Source organism: Chelonia mydas, chromosome 7 (genome assembly GCF_015237465.2).
Source record: "Chelonia mydas isolate rCheMyd1 chromosome 7, rCheMyd1.pri.v2, whole genome shotgun sequence".
Classification (NCBI taxonomy): Eukaryota; Metazoa; Chordata; order Testudines; family Cheloniidae; genus Chelonia; species Chelonia mydas.
The window spans coordinates 61,556,607-61,569,986 of NC_057853.1; the positions used below are offsets into that span (position 1 = coordinate 61,556,607).

General features: G+C 39.9%; 1 long non-coding RNA gene across 1 annotated transcript in view; it reads left to right on the forward strand.

Moving 5' to 3' along the window:
• The window catches only part of LOC122466615, a 72,164-nt gene extending 60,036 nt beyond the window's left edge, over positions 1-12,128 (forward strand). The window contains exon 3 of the long non-coding RNA XR_006292269.1: positions 11,420-12,128. This is a non-coding gene — a long non-coding RNA (uncharacterized LOC122466615). The remainder of the gene's footprint in view (positions 1-11,419) is intronic.
• The last annotated feature ends 1,252 nt before the right edge of the window (positions 12,129-13,380 follow it).

Genomic DNA, 13,380 nt, shown 5'->3' on the forward strand with positions numbered 1-13,380 from the left:
CTTCTGAAAATCAGAGGTTAGGAACACTCACAGCACGAGGTTGCATCCCTGACCATCTTGGCTAATAACCATTGATGGACCTATCCTCCATGAACTTATCTAGTTCTTTTTTGAACACTGCTAAAGTTTTGTCCTTCACAACATCACCTGGCAATGAGGTCCACTTTGTGACTGTGTGTTGTGTGAAGAAGTATTTGCTTTTGTTTGTTTTAAACCTGTTACCTATTAATTTGATTGGCTGACTCCTGGTTCTTGTGTTATGAGAAGGAGTAAATAGCACATCCTTATTCAGTTTTTCCACACCAGTTATTTTATAGACCTCTATCATATCCCTTCTAAGTCATCTCTTTTCCAAGCTGAAAAGTCCCAATCTTTTTAATCTCTTCTCATATGGAAGCTGTTCTGTACCCTTAATCATTTTTGTTGCCCTTCTCTGTACCTTTTCCAATCCTAATATATTTTTTGAGATGGGGTGACTAGAACTGCACGCAGTATTGAAGATGTGGACATACCAGGGATTTATGTAGTGGCGTTATGATATTTTTTGTCTTCTTATCTATCCCTTTTCTAATGGTTCCTAACATTCTGTTAGCCTTTTTGACTGCCGCTGTACATTGAGCAGATGTTTTCAGAGAACTATCCACAGTGGCTCCAAGATATTTCTTGAGTGGTAACAGCTAATTTAGAACCCATCATTATGTGTGTGTAGTCAGGATTATGTTTTCCAATATGATTACTTTGCATTTATCATCATTGATTTTCATCGGCCATTTTGTTGCCCAATCACCCAGTTTTGTGAGATCTCTTTGGACCTCTTCAGTCTGCTTTGGACTTAACTATCTTCAGCAATTTTGTATCATCTGCAGATTTTGCCCCCTGACTGTTGACCCCCTTTTCCAGATCATTTATGTTAAATTTTAACTCCCCCAAATGTGTACAAAAATAAAAAAATATATTTACAAAAATAGTGCCAAGTTTTGCTTGTGCTCATCAAAACGATGAACAGAATTACTCAAGAATTTGGCACCTGGGAAAGAATCCACTCTTTGTTGAGCTGTGAAAAGTATATTGACTTTTTTTTTCAGTTTGTTTGTTTAGTTTCCCTTCATAAAAACTGTCCAATCAAAGCAATGTCCTTTATTATCCAGTATTGATAACAATGAACTCTTGAACTCCTCCGGTATTAATGTGCATAATAAATAAGAAATTGTTGTTCTGTATAATTCTAAGCACATTATCAAACTAGGAGAGATCAAACATTATAAACTGGTTTAAACATCTCATTGTTTAAGGGGCATAGCTTCAGAGGCAGAAAGGGAACTTAGATGTGCAACTCCTAACTGCCCATTGCGTCTTTGAAACTCTCCCCTAATATTGTCTGAATTAGCTTTCCTACTCTTTTCCACTTACTTGCATGACTGTAAACCATAAGGTTTGTTCCTGCACTTCTTATTCAGGGTAAATTCCTTCTGAAATCAAATAAACCATTCTGTAGATGAATTTTTGGACATTATCTGCTATATGTTAGTAAGAGCTTGTCTACATTTGAAATGCAACAGTGGCCCAGATGCAATGCTGCAGCTGCTCCTCTGTAGTGCTTCATGCAGACACTACCTATGCTGATGGGAGGAGTTCTCGCATTGCTGTAGTAAATCCACCTCCCCAAGAGCAGTAGTTAGGTTGACAGAAGAACTCTTCCATGAACATAGTGCTGTCTACATTAGGGTTAAATTGGCTTAATTGCTTTGCTCAGGGATGTGGATTTTTCACACCCTTGAGTGACGTAGCTGGGTCGACTTAACTTTTTAGTGTAGACCAGGCCTAAGTTTCTTGCAAAGACCATCTCCCAAAACTCCTGCTGTCTAGCTTAAGCTCCCACATAAGGCCTGTTTAACTAGACCATAGAAACCATTATCAACTTTCCAATGATTATGGCATAGGTGATTATTCTGATACTTTTAAATTCCTTGGGTAATGCCTAGTATCTTTCTTTATTCTAATTTTTCGTTAATTTGGTTGGAATGCCCAATGATGACATGGCTTGTAACCAAAAGGAATGTTTTTTTGGGTGTTAGTTCTGAATCCTATCCATTTAAATGACTGGTCTCATTAGGATTTTCCAATGCAAACACTGTGTTTGGGTTTCGCTCAAAGTAGTAGTGTCCTAAAGTTGAATTTATTATAGGACCAGCCTTCTGTACAAAGTCAGTCCCAAGAATAAAAATATTTGCTTGGCAGGATGACCAAAGTTTGTTTGGATTACCTCACCCTGTACCATTAGGTTAGTCACCATCTATTTTACAGTTTTGCACCAGCATGCATTGTTTAATGAAAGAAAAACATCAACCTCCCAGGAACACTGAGCAATATTGGCTGCATTGCTTTAATAAAATGAAAGGCAATCCATTATTAATTAACACTTTTACTAAACCATATACCATAATGACAAGAAACTGTCCATGCAGGTTTTAAGTACTACTTGAGATATTTTTGGTAGGTCCGTATTTTTACCTATTTAAGAAGAACATAGTCCCAGATAATTTTTCTGCTGATTTCCAAATCAGATCATCTCTCAGTGAAATTTATAGACCTGTCTGCGTGTCAGGATGTCTGGGGATTGTGTGCATAGGTCTTGATTACTGTATCTCACTTCCAAATGTTTTGCATGAGCACCAGTAATATTTGAACTTTCACACTCAGAAGCTAGATATGCATCTTGATGGTTCTTATTTAGAGCTTCCTGTTGACATTTCTAGTCCTCTCTCTTAGCAGCGGAGATGCTGTATTGTTGACATTGGCACAAATTATGCTGTACAAGTCACTGCTTGACTATGATTTGTCTACACAAAATTTGTAAGGAGCTACTAAAGCAATGGTTACTATTTGAGTGAGGTGTGTCAAGGGAAATTCTATATGGGTGGTCACGCTGAAGTATCCCTTCTGTTCAAACTGTGGTGCTGTTTTATTCACTGATCAATGTCAGCTATAGTAGCAACCTGTTAGGAGGACGGCTCTGATGCCATAACAGCAGAGCTATCTGACCTTTGATCTCGTAATGTAAATGAACTGCCACTCTGATAAGGGCTGTAAACTAACAAGTAGAGAGTCCTTAGTAGCTTTTGATTAATGAAAATGATCCCCTTCTAGCTACTGATATAGCTATTTTGTTGTTTAGAATTACGTATGCACTTTCCTACTTCTCCATGGCCTATGATTTTTGTGGGGTTTTTTGTTTTGTTTTTATATTACTGTCAATACTCTGAATTTGCGAAAAGTTGGATGGTGTTGGAATGGATGGTGTTGGATGATGAAATTGTCAAATTGTGCTACTTTACTACCCACTATTATCCTTACAGCTGTAAACATACACATGCATAATTAAATCCTTTTCCGATATATTTCATTTGTTAATTGTTTTATCAAAACAACCCCACAAAAATAATTTGGAAAAAAGCAATTAGTGTCTGAAGTTATTTCTTAATAACCCTTTGAAATGTTTTCTGGAATATACACATTTTCAGAGGTTACAAATATAAATATTTGTATCAAACTGAGCAATCACTTATAGATTTTACAGCCCGGCAGTTTATCTCCTAACTGAGCTCATAACTCTTGATCTTCAGAAATGTATATAAGGTTTCTGTCAAAGTCAAGTTACATTCATAACTTAACAGCATCATCACCAAAAGACCTTTTATTGAACATTAAGTGAGGCTTTGTCCCAAGTTTCCGAGAAGGGGTTCTGTATGCATGTTATAAATTGCACTGCTCATGAAAATTATGTCAGGGTTATTCAGATACCACAAAAATATAAATGAAAAATAAATCAGGAGTAGAATATTGCTTTTTCCAGATTTATGCAGGAATACACAATTACTTGGCAGTAGAAAATATTACCCTCCATACATTTTCATCTGCCAGTTCACTGTAACCTCTTCTCTGCCCAATTTGAGTCTCATCAATACATACCAAAACCATTTTGAGAGGTTAACCTGTTTTTCTACCCATTTGCAAGCAGGACGCTTGCTGGTCAGTGACACATCTTAAAATGTATTAACATGCAGGCCTTAATTCATCACTCCTTGTCTGTCTGCCTTCTGCACAGCAGTCAAGAGAAGCCTTAAGTTTATAAAGTGTTCTGTGATCTTTGGCTGAAATGTGCTATAGAATCACAGTTAACTTTCCCCTCAGGGCCAAGCTCCAGATCCCGCTGTCGCTCCTTTGTGCCACTATAGCAGTGCAAAGCCAGCCTAGCTGGCCAGCTGAGGACTTCCTTGGTGGTGCAAAGTCTGCTGCATCCTCACAGCTCCTGATGGCTGGGTGAAAGGGGTTGTTGTCAGAGCAAAGCGGGACTCTGGCCATCTCTGGCTGCTAAAATGGCCCACTTGGATGGTTTGAAGCTGGGCACAAATGAGAGACTCCATGAGGATGCTCTAAATTGCTCCAGGAGCTGAAAAGTGGCACAAAGTCACCTTTGCCTTCCTCCCTTTTCCCTGTCTAGTGTGCCAGGCAGAGCTTGGTCAGACCCTGAGAATCGTGCTTTGTTCGGACCTGAGAACCTAAGTACTTTGCACGCTTCAGAACAAGTGATACTCCACCCAGGTGCTAGTGCCAACGTATTGCTGCAATCAAGTGAGTTGAAGTGTAATTTAAATGTAGTTGTGGGATTATTTAAAAATGACTCCTCCCTACTCTTCAAATTTCTTCCCTTTGTATTCTTCCCTGTGACTTTAGTGGGGAAAGTATGTTTTTATTATTCCTGCAGAGCCAACACAGGTGGGAGAGTGTGAACTGGATGCTATTTCTTCTTGTGTAATCAACTAGATTATCTAGTTTGAGTGAATGGGCTGGTGTGTAGCACCGTTGCAAACCTATTGAAGACAATGAGGTTGTGTACAAACTCAGGTTGGTCTGAGGGACCTTAATTGCTAGTGATATACTCAAAGGAAAGACCCCAGCTTGACTGCTGGAGCCAGGGTGAGTTTTCAGGGCTGGCAGTTGAGGGGGGAAAAGTCTATTTATTTATTTGTAAACTCATTCTGTTTGATCTGGAGCGATTGAGAGAGATTGAATGTGGAACCTCACAATGGCATTTTTCCAGTTACTTGTCAGGGTAGACTTGCACTCCAAGACATGAAAGGCAATGGAGGTAATGCTGTTAACATCGTGCGCACAAAATACACCTGTGGCCTTACGGACTTGTGCAGGGTTTCCTGAAGATAAATATTTTGCTGCTGAGGCAGATATATGCCTGCATATTCATTATGTCTTAGATGCCAGCCTGAGATAACTGGTGTATATCCAGAGTAACTATGAAGCCACGGGATTTACACCCATATAACTGAGATCAGAAACCGGTTCTATCCATTATCCAACTTTTACATTGCATTTTCTTATTGTCCTAAAAGAATCCAATTGTTTTTCTAAATCTGTTCCTCTCTTCTCCTGCCGCACTCCAAAGATTTGTACTAATATGTATTATTTTTGAGCTGGGTGATCTTTATTTGTATCTGTGTTAGGTTTAATTTTTCCACTGGATTTTTTTTACAAAGGCGATGCCATTCTGTTTTAACTTTACTTACTGTGATATCTATATTCACTACACCCTCTAATACCCAATTCTGTATTATATTCCCACTAATTACATCATTTATATGGAATAAAACTCAAAAAAAAAAAAAGATGGTTTCAACAAAGTCCTACTCATTGACCTCCCTAGGACCTCATTTTTCCCCTTTCAATCACATGTATTTCCCCTCCCCATGTATTTTTTTTTTAGCCAGCTCTCTGTGTTCCTCATGAGCTACCTTGGATCTTTTACTTCATTGTTTAAACAAGAGTCCATCATGTGGAATTTAATCTGAGGATTTCTGGGTATCCAAATAAATTATGTCATATCTAGTGCCATTATCAGCCTTATCTGTAATCCATAAGAAAAGATATTCAGGGGGGTTTAGTGGAATGAATTTTCGTTTGCTAAGTTCATGATGGTTATCTCTAATAAAAACTGTAATGATTCCACTATTTCTCAAGTTAAAACATGTGAAGCTGATTTGTCTTTAGCTGCTTAGGTCAGTCGTCTTCCTCATACTGTTTTTGTTTCTTCAGAGGGAGTAAAAAGCATGGATAATCAGGCAAAAGGAAAAGTATGAGCTACTAATTGTTTGGGTCATAGCCACACACCTCTGTAAGGTTCAGAGCACTTGAGAGGAATGGAGATGGGGGAACTGAAACCATTAATTCCTATGCCTTTCAGAGTTTTATGCCAATATACCAGCATCTTTGGGATTTCCATTTCCATTTTAGTAGGTGTAGGACAAATTTTTGGGCCAGATCCTCAGCTGATGTAAATTGGAGTAGTTCCATTGACTTCAGTGGAGCTATATTGATTTACACCAGTTGAGGATCAACTTTTTAATCAGCTGCTTTTAGTCTGCCACCAGTATCTTGAATATAGGCATATAATTGCATAAGAATTCTTTTATGAAGCTTCCAAAAACCAAAATCACAAGTGAGTAAAACTATAAAACCCTGAGTTAAAATCATCATGTTGAAACCAGAGAGATACAATGGTAAGTGCTTGATCCCACAAGATGCTGAATGTCCTTATCTCTCTTTAGCTTGGTTGGAAGTTGAGCCTGCTCATCAGTTCCTAGGAGGATTCCATCATCTTTCAGGATTGGGCCCTTTCGCAGGACAGAGTCGGTGTGACTGGAAACCACACACTTTGATAAACAAGACTAGTTTTCTCATTTGGTTTTATTAATGTATCAAAGCTAATCCAGAGCAGTATCTAGTATTCAGTGGAGTTTTTACTTTTTATCCAATGCTTTGTTGGAGAAACAAGAAGACCAAGTGACTTTTCCAAGGTCACGCAGTAAGGGTCTATCGAGATTAGAATTTGTGGTTTTGCCAAATAACCTGGGTTCATTAATACAATTGTAAATACTGCTGTAGGTACTAGCACTCCCGAAACATTTGTTCCTGACTATGCCCTAGGGTAAACCACAAAAGTTTGTGACATGGAACAAATATTTTTGGAGCGCCTAAATTACCATGTACATCCATATTAGTTAACTCCAATTAATTGGCAATCAGTTAACTCTTGCTAAAACAGGGCCACAACTTCTAGCGTAGACAAACCCTACAGGGGTATGGTTTAGGATCTCAGAGCACTCTTGCTCCAAATCCTGCACTCTTGACTCAGGCTTTCACACTAGCGTTGCCTTAATAAGGACTGCATAGTCTAACTACTGGAGTTTTTGGCTCATACAGGTAGTAAAGAGGTAAGTAAAACTGGTTTTCTGATGCAAAGACTTTGTCTTTGATGGCTTCATGGAGATTTACCAACCTTAACTTATTTCTGAAAAATAATATTTTGGGAAGGAAATGTCAGATTAAATTTTATGAGAAATCTCCTTCACAGGTGTCATGATCGCAGCATCATGGATGCATTTTTGTATCGTAAAGAAGTGTTCAATCATTGGGTCTGTCTGATCCATGCATCCATCTGTGCTTGGATCATAAACTTCCCATGTGCAAAGGGAAGGGACAAAGTCAGCTGCCTCCACAACAGCTTTTGGCCCCTGTTTTAAATGGATAGGCCGGGGAAGGAGTGGACAGGTCAGAGAGATGGCACATCATTCACCACTGATCCTGTGGAAAGTGGGGAAGGAAGTTAGCACGGCTTGGGACTAAGTTAACTTTCCATGGCAAAGGGGGAAGCCCTTGGATCAGCAGGGGACCACATCGCTGGCATGGACCTGATGGATCCACTGCCAGCATGGAGAGCCTTTGTATGGATGGCTCTGGCTTCTCAAATTTGAAAGTTTTTGATTTTTTTTTTGTGGTTGGGTTTTGGATTAGACTCCACTTGAACTACTTGAAAGGCTAGTGATGGCACACTAGATGGGGAGGACTCTGAGTTATTACAGAGAATTCTTTCCCTGGTGTTTGGCTCTTGGGTTTTGCCTAAATGCTTAGGGTCCAACTGACCACCATATTTGGGGTCAGGAAGGATTGGCAGAGACCATGGGGTTTTGTGGGTTTTTTTTGCCTTCCTCTGCAGCACGGGGCATGGGTCATTTGCGGGTTTATACTAGTGTAAATGATGGATTCTCTGTATTTTGAAGTCTTTACATCATGATTTGAGGACTCCAGTAGCTCAGCCAGAAGTTATGGGTCTGTTACAGGTGTGGGTGAGCCAGGTTCTGTAGCCTGCAATGTGCAGGAGGTCTAGGGTGACCAGACAGCAAATGTGAAAAATTGGGATGGGGGTGGGGGGTAATAGGAGCCTATATAAGAAAAAGACCCAAAAATTGGGGCTGTCCCTATAAAATCGGGATATCTGGTCACCCTAAGGAGGTCAGACTAGATGATCATGATGGTCCCTTCTGACCTTCAAGTCTATAAGACTATGAAGTTTGAACAAGTGATTGCTGTTAGTAGTAGCACTTATTCCCTCCCCCTCACTCCCCTGCATACACAGCTTTATAGTATATTGGTGTCAATATATAGTCTAGTTACCGTGGTAGTGGTTGAACAGTCAGGCCAATATTTTACAAACTGACTAGTGACTTAGGGTGCATCAAATTTTGGGTGCCCAACTTACGGCAGCTCAAAGGGGTATGATTTTCAGAATGCGCTGATCATCTACTCTTTGCATAGTTAGACCCTGTTAAGGTGTTCCATCCTGGACACCCAACACCACTAATCACTTTTGAAAATCTTGTCCTATTTTTGTCTTTTACTATCCATTGTTTCTAATACAGTTGCTTAGTTTGAAGATCATGTTTCTTTCCCCATTTATTTTTATTTCTTTCCTAAAAAAATTTTTTTTTAAACCAACGAAGGTGGCTCCTTCCTTGGTATGTTTTTATTTATTTATGTAAATTAACTTCTTGTTTATCAACAGCATCACTGAAGAATGACATGTGTATATAGTTATGGGAATGGAATCTATCAGTTAACATGAGCTCCCTTTGCTTGCTAACAACCCCTATCCCATTTCATACTATTGCTAAAGGTCAGCCAAAAGCTTGATCAACCAAAGAGATCTGACATTGTCGCTGAGTCATGGGGTTCCCCACGAGGTACTGAGGTCTAGTCAGAAAGAGGATGAAGAGGGGTCCAAATTATAACTGTAGAGAAATAGTTTTGGGGGGAAGGATAGCTCAGTGGTTTCAGCTTTGGTCTGCTAAACCCAGGGTTGTGAGTTCAATCCTTGAGGGGGCCATTTAGGGATATGGGGCAAAAATTGGGGATTGGTCCTGCTTTGAGCAGGGGGTTCGACTAGATGACCTCCTGAGGTCCGTTCCAACCCTGATATTCTATGATTCTATGATAGGACAACTTGGTGCCTGAATGATCAGTTCCTGCCTCTTACTAATGCTACTGATTTGGACAGTTCCTGCCATCCTTCTGCTCACAGAACTTTGGGAGTTTAATGTAAAAACAAAAATGGACAGCCCTCAACCTGCAGTAACCATAAACAGAACACAGTAGGCTTCAGAAAGTAGTCTGCTATATGGGTCTCTCTAGTTACATAGAGTCATCTCTTCTTGGATTCCATATCAAACCTGCTGTGAGGCTTGTCACAGAGGATTAGGAAAAGATGCCAGAAAGATTAAATGCATTCTTGAGCCGGAGTATGGTTGAGTTAATTGCAGAAGGGGAAAACCAATGAGGACAAAGACTTTATTAGCCATCTAATTTGGGAGAAATCTGTTTTATCTAATCATGATTATTACAATCATTATAACTTTGACGAATATTTAGCAAAAAGCAGAGTGTTTATCATAGAATCACATAAATTAGGGAAGGAAAAAACCTCTGAGGTAATTTAATCCACCACCCCCCCCACCCAGGGCAGTATTTTACAGTACATTTTCTAGTGCCTGTCCAGTCTAGTTTCAAATGTCCCAAGTAACGGGTGCTCTCTCTCCACTGATGGGTGTCACGTGACTAATATGGGAGTGGCTATGCAAGTGAGATGCTGTAATGATGTTATAAGAGGGGCTGTGCCTATCCCTGTGTTAAGCTCCTGAGCACGTCCAGCATGGACTAGATCTTCCAAAAAGTCTTGAACAAATTCTGTCTGAGCTAAGTGTTTTGTGTGGAGTCTGCTCTTCAACCAGTCTCACTCCTGAGAGCAAGACTAAATATTATGTCCACTAAAACCTCCCTTAGGAGGCCATTGCACAGCCTATTAGTTCTCGCTCTCCGGAAGCTCTTCCCTGATAGCCAGCCTTAATTTTCTCTCTTAATTTCATCTCATTACTCCTAGTTATACTCCCTTTTACTGAGCTAAATAATTCTTCTCCCTCCTTGGTGTTTACACCAGCCATATATTTATAGACTGTTATCATGCACCTCACTTAATCTTCAGTTAGCCAAGCTATTTATATTTGCCTCTCTTAATCTTTCCACATAAATCAGTCCCTCTCACCCCATAATCATTTTTTTTAGCTTGTATCTGAACTCCCTCCAGTTTCTCAATATCATCCAGTTAATGAGATGCTTGGAAGCAAACACCATGGTGCAGGTGAGGCGCAGTTATAGTGGAGACATACAAAGATGGACTATTATCTCCTCGCTCTGTGACGTAAATGTTGATGTTTGAATGGTGACCGCTGTCCAAAAGGATTAATGGCAGAAGTGGAGAACAGAGAAAACAGTTCTCAATGAGTAATTTGTTTTATGAACTACTATTCAGTATAGGTTTTTATACTACACTCATCGGTGTCATATCTGAGTGCCTTTCAGTAGTGCATTAAGCAACATGACTACACATCTGTCACATGCTTCTTCTCTCATTGCTGCTCACAGAATATGACAAACACATTGTGGCTTCCCTGAATTAATTTATTTATTCAAATTTGACTAATATTATTATTTTGCTGCATGGATTAATTGCAAATATTCAAAATTTTTGAGTTGTATGGCTTAGATGTGATTTTTTTCATTACATCACATGGATACCTTACTGGATGAGCATGCATGGATTTCCCTTGTTGTTGTAATTGTCATCTAGCCAAATCCCAAGGGGATGTAACCTCCTTGTAGATAGAGTACCACCTGGATCTATCTCTAGCTAAGTCCTTAAGATGGTCTGGCTGGATGTTCAGTCTTTGTCCACCATCTTATCATGCCATGAAGCTTTTGGTAACCACATGATCATCGGCTATGTAAAAATGCCACTATGTGGCCAGGACTTCCATTGTGAATATTTTCAAGTGAAAATTATTCATAAATGCTTATGAAAACTAATAATAGAACTCTCCGTGTAAATAATTGTCCATACAACTTTGAGATTGAATTTCTGTGACCATTTCTGCCAGTAAACCCCAAGTGCAGGAACATCACTGAAGTGCATCCATAAAAGTGTGAACAAGTAATTTCATGACTCGCATGGTTCTAGTACAGAGGCATTTGGAGGAGGAGGAGAGAAGGTTGTTGGACAAGACGAGGGAACCTGTTCCAGCTCTGGGGGTCTGCATGATGGAGGAAAGAAAGACAAGAATGGGAGAACGACGAGCAGGGAGATGGAGAGAGAATTGGGAAGAGTATAAGGAGGAAATGAGAGCAGATAGGGTCTTCAAGATGCAGATGGCAAGGTGGAATTTGATCTAGTAAGAGTCGTAGTGCTTTATTTCATTCATCCCGGTTTACCCCTTTTTCCAGGTACTAACTAAGATTCTGAACAAGATAGGACCTGACAGTGATCCCTAGCAATCTAGGATTTGGGAATGAGTCCATCTTTAGTTAATTCATTAATGTTTGTAAAATGCTTTCAGGTCCTTCGGTGGAAGGTGCTATGAAGCAATCTTCAGTGGGGAACATCTCTTCTGGTTGAAGTTATTCTAATGAGCTGTTCATGACTTTTGTATAAAACTCTAATGTCTTTGAAAGTTTGCTCAGCGGTTATCACTGTGTCTTCACTCATTAGTCTCTGATGGTGTGTGAGATCTTTAATAGACTTCAGGCTAACTTCTTATATGCTGTGTTTGATTTAACTCTACTGTTAGTCTGAGAGTGCCATTAAAAAAAATCAAAACATTAAAGGCACGCAATCAAGCTTCTTCCTGTTCTATCTAAACACACATGGCCCTACTCCCTGTAGCATCTCAGTATGTCACAATCATTAATGGATTCTTATAATACCCCTCCTGAGGGAGGGAAAACTCTACCCCCATTCTACCTGGCTTAGGGGCTTGAGCATTGGGCTAAAACTAAGGCACACTTACCCAAGGCCACACAGGAAGTCTGTGGCAGAGCTGGGTATTGCACCCTGTTCTCTTCAATCGTGGTGCAATTCTTTACACCACAGAGCAGTGTTTCAGGGTGGCCAAGCTGAGAAGGTTGAGAAACACTGCCCTACGGAATGCTTCCTCCCCTATTGTGTCTCCCTCATTGTTCAATTGTTGTCACGTATTTGAAAGGCCTGCATCACACACATTGTAGTTGAAGGTCTCAGAATTAGGGACCCCAACCCTGAATCGGTTGAAGTCGATGGGATTTCACATCATGAACTTCACTGGGTGCGGGATCATAGGAGCACAAATACATTGTTTTGCTGATTGGGGGTTTGTCAGTCCAATTATCTCACTTCTCCGCGTCCCTAATGAAACCAATCCAAGCCAAAATAGAGAGGTAAAAAGACACATGAAGGAGTTTTTGTCACCCAGATCATAAACACTGACTAATGCAGCAAGCAGGGGTTTGAGTAGCTTCTATGCGTAACATTTAATTTATACCAATGATATCACCTAATCCATACTCTCCCTCTGGTCCTCCCAGCAAAACCACAAGACCTATTTAGAAGGAGATTAGGACCCAGAGCTTTCACTCTGTACATGACACTATCATGCCTTTGCAGGTTGAGAATACTTTACCTCTGGTAGTTGTGCGCTCATATGACTTTGCATTCTGGAGGTTGGTGTGATTCTCAGCAGCTTTCTGGCTGACTTTTCACACTGAGCTTAATAAGTGGTAGAAGCAGAAAATGCAATGAGTGAGATTGTGAATCTCGAATCTCCAGCAGGCTAGATTCTCTGAAGAATAGCTGCAAGCCACAGAAAAGAGCAATAGTAGTTGGATTAGTTACCAATCCTTTACTAAACCATTGAGTCTCTTAGATCATGCTACTGAAGTATAAATTTTGTAAGAATAATGCACTCATACCATCTCATCTCTCTCTCTCTCTCTAAAGGCCAGTAGCAAGGCAGAGTCTGCTCTGCACTCGATTTTGGCTTTATCTTTCTATGCCATCTGTTGTTATGGTGTATCTTTGAAAGGTCAGTCTTGTTATTACACATGAGAGAAAATAACAGATAGGGCATATTGTGGTGATACAAGATGCCAAAGCATATGATGCATTTT